Here is an 8,021-nt window from a genome sequence, read left to right as displayed (position 1 = left end):
TCTCTCTTTCTGTTTAATTTATAGCAAAAGGCAGAAAGTGAGGTGAGGAAGCTCAAGCAGCCACCGGCTTTTCCATCATGCATATGTTTAACACACAACAATCACACAGGAGAGTGGAGGAGGCGGCAGACAGAAACACAGTCCAGAGAGGCATGTGCTGTTGTCTCGCATCAGATAATTTTAAAAAAGATTCTCTGTGAAGTGGATGATACATTTTCAGATGATTAAGCCCACTAGATGCTATGTGAGGGATAATCCAAGCCGAGGTGTGTGCGTGTGTGTTAAAGAATTTTAATGCATGAATTTTAACGTGGGAGAGCAATCTGACAGGAAGCAGAGGGCAGGCCCATTCGCCAGAATAAAATGTTCCCATTTTACATTTCTGCAAACGAAAAAAAAAGGTTGAAACGTCAACGTTTCCCAACCAAAGATATGTTGTATATCAGAATTAATAGTTGGGGCGCCCTAGTGGCTCTTAAGAGCGCGTGCTGTGTACCAAGGCTGAGTCCTGATCACAGCGTCCTGGGTTCGAATCCGACCTCAACCTTGCTGCATGTCATCCCCCCTGCCTCTCATGTCTCTCTCTACTGTTACTGTCAAATTTAGCAGAAATACCATATTTTTTTATAGTTATAGCCAACATCATGTGGCTGTTAATGTTAGCTCATCAGCTCGTTAGCTCGTTAGTTACTTTTGTTAGCTTCGTTAGCCACTAAAACTACTTGATTAATGTTAGGAAAAGGTCATGGTTAATTAAGAAAGGGTTTGTCATCATGGTTAAGGTTAGGAACTGGTCATAATAAACATTGTGAAACGTTACTCTGAGAGCGTTAGGTAGCAAACCCCGGTCTGCAGAAGGAATGTCCTGTGGATTGTGCCACCATCACTCAAAACATAATGCGAAACATAATGTAACTAACATAAGCTAATGTAGTCAGCATAACTGTTGAGCTTTGGTAGGTTGTGGTCAGTGTGGGAATTTAAAACTAATTAAATGTGAGCTTTAGTTACAGTTTGAATACACACCCTCCAGCCAATCAGAAATGTATATTCAGTCAGATCAGTGTATAAAAAATGTAAAATGATTTTATAAAGCTTATGCCATGTTCATCAGAAACAATCAATGGGCACAAAGTGCAACATATATTCTTTTAATCACCAGTACATACAGTCATGCCCCTGTTTATCCCAGATATCTCAGGGTTCTGAAGTGTTAGTAACGTGCTCAGGAATGCACATCAGTGTTTTTGTCCTGGTTATGTTCACGTATGTCAGTGTTGCAAACATTTCACCCCTTTGAAAGGCCTAAACTGGGATAAACAAGGTTCCGCTGCAGTCTCCATCCAAATTAAAGGGCAGTAGAACTGGTTGACATGCAGTTTGTTTTTCAGCTGCATCAAAACACTTCATGGGCACTTGATTTAACTGTTGTTTAAGTTGCGGAGCTTGGTGCACCTCAGCATTATGCGTTAGGATTGCTCATCCAGTGTGTCAAGTGTTCCATACCAAACACACCTCTCAACTATTTCCAGGACTTGAATTCCCTGTCAACGGGACATTTTGACAGCTCTGGCCCTGGGCCTAGATACTCATTTAAACTATAATTGAGCTATAAGCTAAAAGGGTAATCGGTATAGCCTCTGTTTAGCACCTGATTGTCAATCTGTGTGTGTGTGTGTGTGTGTGTGTGTGTGTGTGTGTGTGTGTGTGTGTGTGTGTGTGTGTGTGAGAAAGTGAAATCCAAACCATGTCATTGTGCAAGAGGAGGAGAGAGAAACAGGCTCTGTGCAGACATGTACACAATCTCTGGAGCCAAATTCTCACTCAGGACAGAGGGGTGCAGGGCTAAAATCAAACTGCATGCACACACATACACACACACACACACACACACACACACACACACACACAGATACACACATGCACTCATACGCAGACTAACATAAAAGCACATAAGTGTACTCAAAACACAATAGTTTTTGTGCTTGTGTGCACGTGTACGTGTGCGTGTGTGTGTTCTTTCTGATTCAGATTGACAGGGCTCTTAGGAAGCTGTGTGCTCACTATAATTACACACACTTGAGAAATGTCTGCTCTGTGTTTGAGAGGAGGGTGTAATCAACGCTCTCTCTGTCACACACACACGCACACACATACACACACACACACACACACACACACACACACACACGCACACACACCTGACATTCCTGTAAAGATTAGCAACACACCTCTTTGCTCTGGAATCCAATCTGAGGAGGATGAAGGAAATAAGACAGGTACACACACTCACACGCACACATACCCCCCCACACACCCACACACCCACACACAAAGAAAGCATCACCATCAGCACAGTCATCATCAGTGGCAGCTTTTGTGTTGTCATCACCCTTGTCATCATTATTACTATGACCATCGCCATTGTTGCACATGTAGATTGCTGATAATGGCAGCAGTCTTCCTGGATTACTTCACTGGAGACGTAACATAAATCCTTTTACCAACATCTCCTTTGTGTTATTTATTAAAAACAAAGGACTAAAGCAAACCGTGTTAAAAAAGTATCCAACGTCATACTTGAGTTAAAGTAAATATATCTTGCTAAAATATTACTTTGGTCAAAGTGAAAGTCTCCCACAAGAATATCACTTGAGTAAAAATCTTAAAGTATCTGATTTGAAATGCACTTAAGCATCACATTTTCTGGCAATAAATGTAAAGTAAAATAAACATAATGAGCGTGCGTATACATAGTATGTCTGTGTGTGTATAGGCCTACCAAAATAACTAGAAAAAAAATACACATTTCTACCTATCTATATATCTGTATCTATATCTATATCTATATATCTGTCTCAAGATGTGCATCCCTAAATTGTACTTTCCTTCGTGCAACTTTAAAAAATAAACATATCAAATGCCAGTATTTGCCAGTATGTATCTTGAACAAATACTTACACAGTGTGTTTGTTCAAGATGAAGAGTTTCTAATTACCAGTCTCTCTCTATTTTTGGCACGCGTAAGAGACATTTAATCTGGCACGATGCAGCTCTGACTCCAGCAACAGCAAACGTTGTTTTTAGATCTGACCACAGCTGCTTGCCGTCTCCGCCATCTGTAACAGGTTGGGCTGGGGCAGCTGGAAGGCCGCCATCCCGCTATCCCGGAACAGTCTATCCCGGACTGGCAGCTACCTGAACACTTTTAGGAGGGCAGACGGTTGCAGATGGAGGCGTGGGAGGCATGATTGCATAGCAGTACCTAGCTACTAGCTTTTGTTGTGAAAATATTATTTTTAAAGGTTTGAGGAAAGGCAAGGGTGTCTGCTAACACCCAAGTATTTGGTAGCAATCTGGTTGAAACCTGCATGAGTGAAAGTAAAGGCCATGGGTATAAAACAAAGGTTACATGGTAAAGATGAAAACGGAGGGGCCCGGACTATTTTTTGATGCGTAGGAAGTTTTATGCTGATGAGGGAGTCAGCAGGTGTCTTTCTGAAACCAGTCTGGTGCAGCTATGCGCGTTCCCAAGCACATTTGAAACCCATGTGTGTAAATGTGTGTATGAATTGTGGATTTCCAAACTTATTGATAAAAGCAAGTTCCCACATCTGATTTCTGAGCTGATTTCCCTAACTGGACAATCTTGTCTGTCTCTCATTGTGTCTCGTGTGGCTGCTAGAAATCTTTCCCCTGCTCCTCCTGGGCAACTTAATTACCTTGGACACCATTTACCATAGGTTATTAAGGAACAGCTGTCCCCTCCCTATGTTTATGTGTGTGTGTGTGTGTGTGTGTGTGTGTGTCCCTGCCCTCCCATCTCAGCCCTTAGGCTACCAGCCCTGCCTTTTAGCATAACAAGCGTGCATTCTGCAGTCCAGGTCCCATGGTCATTATTCTGCACCCTGTGGTCCCTGCATTCCCAAATACTCCCCCAGGTCCCAGACCCCCCGCAGGCAGCATTGGGGGAACACTGTTTTCATTAAGTCGGTCATTTTCTGCACACTGCGATTTGTGTTTTTTTTTTCTTCTTTAAATCGTTTTTTAAAAGCCAGGGCCACTTGTATTAAATACCGCCGCAGTAGAACTATTAAATGGAGAGAAGCAGCCGGACAAACTGTCGCTGTTATGGCATTTCAATTCCCTCACAATGGGACGGCGTTAACACACACATGCACACGCTCTATAACTCACACACACACATACACTGGCCCCTGTTGTCGACAGACAGCACGTAGTTAAACATCTAAACGCCACTCCACGCCTCCTGTTTCTCTCCCTGCTTTGGCGTAGCTTTTGTCATTACCCCGCCGCTCGGAAACGAACTATGGCCAACACACACACAGACATCCTCACACACACACACACATACACACACATGCACACATACACAAAGCCCTCTCCCTTCCCCACCGCTGTCGTTGCCTCCTCTGCACCAGCAGCCATTTCTTTCCTTTTGCCGAACTTCAAGACAGGCAAATTAATTATGGCCTTCTTGATCTAGAAACAATTATGATTATTGCCTGGCCTCCTCAGCGAACCCTCAAAGTGTCAGGGCTGCCACTCCCAACATCTTTGAAGCGCCACGCTGGTGGATGGCACTATTAGTGTGGCACTGCATCTTATCACTGTAGCCCTATCACCCTACTAAGAACTCCCAGGCACTGTAACCCACTCATAATTAATAATTACCAAATCTAACTACAGATAGCGGTTTTCTCATTAAGGAGGGAGAGAGACACTTGATCATTTCTTGCTGTGTTCATGTGTTTGAGAGAGTGTGTGTGTGTGTGTGTGTATGTGTGTATTTGTGTATGCATGTGGGTGTGTGTGTGTGTGTGTGTGTGTGTGTGAGAGAGAGAGAGAGAGAGAGAGAGAGAGAGAGAGAGAGAGAGAGAGAGAAAGAGTTTATACATTGCTATGTGTGCCTTTGGCTCATAAACAACACTGTACTGTACTTGAGTCAGTGTGCGGAGGATCTGTTTGTATGAGTTTAACACTGTACTTGTGTTTATGAGTTCATTTACCACTTTAGGTGGTTTTGAACAGCTGCCTCAGAGCGATATACGTTCTGTGATTGGAAAAACACTTCAGTCAACAATTGTCAACATAGAATAATCGTCACTGAAAAATCAACGCTGTAAATGTTGCTGTTTAGCAAGAATCCAATCTCAGATTCCAGTTCAGTCTTTGAAATCAGTCGTGGTGGTGGCATTCGGCTTTGAAGTCATTACACAGCGAATTCCTCAGTGTTTGTGAGTTGATTTTTCAGTGAGAATTAATTTGTGTTGACAAGCGTTGAATGGAGTGTTGTTTGTCCACTCGTAGAGCTGATGTGGCTCTCTCGAGAGGCTGTAAAGAGCTACCTAAACTAACTCTGATGGCTGTTGACTCATAGAAACACTGGCATAGTGCTGACCTTTTGGTAATACATGTGCGCGCTTGTGTTTTCCTATCTTCTCAAGTGTGTGTTACTTATTTACATGAAACATCCTGGCTCATTTGTGAGGAAACGTCATAGAAATATGGCCGCTTAGGACTGTCTCTGTATAATAGTGGGAAGCACTGCCACACCCCAGTTAATATTAAGGAAGCATTAAGTGGTTTCTTTGCTGCACAGGATATCGACTAAGACCGTGGAGTGAGCTGAGAATCCTTACATCCCTTTTCGGTAATAGTGCCTGCAAGATTCACTGACATGCGAGTTTGGAATCAAATTTTATTAAATGCAAATACATAAAACGTCAAATTTGTCAATAGTGAATTGAGTTCCATTAGTCAAGTAAGTGCAGACACAGACGTTTGTGCAGACCGGGTGGACGGACATGTGGTTTCAGCAGGGAGGCAGGCAGGGAGGCATTTTCTCAGCCTCCCCTATCATAACTGAAACACACACACTCAGCCATGTTCATGTCAACTCACTGTCGGTAGCAAAGTCTGCAGGGGGCATGCTCACACACTCAAACACACACACAAACACGCACACACATGCACACATGTCCCGGATTCTTACACAGAAAAGCACTTTGTGGACAGGCTGTCGAGGGATAGGTGTGGACAAGATATTTTGTGGCTTTTTCTTGAAGCCACTGAGCTACCCTAATAGTCACAAACACACACACACACGGGCCCCGGGAGACGGGTCTCACTCTGCTGTGTGGGATGCATCCATGAGAGCACCCGTGTCACCTAGAAAGGGACCCCTATTTCTACCACCCAGTGGAGGGTGAGGGAGACAGAGGACAGAGAGAAGCAGACGGGGAAGAGAAAGTTGCCACCATGTTTTTTTTTCCCTCCTTTTGCTCCTTCCTGCAGTCTTGTCGTGGTACGTCAGCAGCGTGAGTCCTGCATCTTTATACAGTCACGTCGTGAAAAAAATGGAATTATTTCTCTCAAAATGATGTGTGACCCCAAAGGTCATTCCCTATTCTCGAGTCTTTGTACGGCGGTCCGTGTTCCCCTGAATGGAAAACCTGCTTATCAATAAAGAGGCCAAGCGCTATGAAAGACCAGAATGTGGGGAGGAAGAAAGGGCTGACTTTTAAAGGGCCTGGTCTTCTAGAGTGGCAGAGCGAGGGGCTGACAGAATAAATGGCAAACTCAGGCACCGTCGCTTCGCTCTGTTCATCTACAGAAATGAAAACAACCGGAGACAGGGGAATTTGGAGTGTAGGCCCTGAGTGTTTGTGTGCATGTATGTGTGTATGTGCATGTGGGCATGCATATTGTGTAGCCTATGCCTGTATGGGTGCAATATGCAAAAAAAAAAAAAAAAAAAAACTGTTGACACTACACGTGTTTCATAGGAAAAGAAGTCCTCAAAGTTACATGATGCACTCTGTTGCCAGTGCAAAGATGGCTAAGACAATTCTTTGGGTGTTTATACATACTTTTTAGTTTTAATTTCCCCACGATGCAAGTATAAGGAATACAATTTGATGTATGTGACTTAAGCAATAGAACACAAGAGGCTGTGTTTTATAGTAAATAACATCACAGCTGTGATTTGGTCGCAGGCATGAACAGGGCTTTTATGCAATAGTTATGACTTGGTAGCAACAATATTGTTTCAAATTGCTGAAAGTAAGAGTGATTACCATTTTTAATGCGTCTCTGAAAACTACAGTTCCCAAACTAAAACTTGTTCAACATCATAATCCAATCTGAGGATTAGACTGTATACGGCCAAAAGGTAAAGTTACATCTGTTACAATGTGACTTTCTAGCCAACTGTTAAAAAAGTGGGGGGCCCACACCGTCTGTCTTGTAGCTCCTCATTTCTTGTCCAGTTGGTTCAACTCATCTTCTGTGACGCTACATAACGAAATCAGTAATTTCACGTTTGCTTTGTTTTTTTTTCCTTCGTCTTCAAACTCATATTCCAAACCAAAAGTTATATTTGAAGAATGCAGATAAAGTGATGCAGCTGCTGTGATGTTATAGTAAATATCACACTTGGCTCTTGACCAATCAGATTCCTTCAGCAGAATCCTGCGTTGTACATTTTCACGTGGTTGTTTTCCACAGTGATGAGCAAAATCATGCACAAATGTCGGTGGGTTTGAGTTTTTGCTTTCTCAGGTTTGTGTTGTTCTCTGAGATTCTGTAACATGATTGAGCATTTTAACTTTCCGGTCATGGTATGTACTATCACATTTTTCCTCCTGTGAAACTAATTTTAGTGGTTAAGATTCAGGTTAGATAAATACCTCATATCTTGAAGTCAGAGTGTGAGATGTGTTTGCTATAAAGAGCTTGGCAGTTGGCATGAGAATAGTTTAATTCATCAGTAAATCAGAATTCAAAAACGTACATCCTCATACAACGTAGATTTAATAATACTGACACTGACTTTAATAAAAAATAAATAAATAAATGCTGAATTAAAAGTGGAACCATGAAACACAAAATAGTCACATATTTAAGACTGCAATCATCTGTCTGATAGGGAGATAATTTAAGTCACATTGAAAACAGAGCCACATATTTAATTTACATTTATTACTGAAAGACAAATG

Source organism: Myripristis murdjan, chromosome 15 (assembly GCF_902150065.1).
Source record: "Myripristis murdjan chromosome 15, fMyrMur1.1, whole genome shotgun sequence".
Classification (NCBI taxonomy): Eukaryota; Metazoa; Chordata; class Actinopteri; order Holocentriformes; family Holocentridae; genus Myripristis; species Myripristis murdjan.
This window is presented reverse-complemented; position numbering follows the sequence as displayed.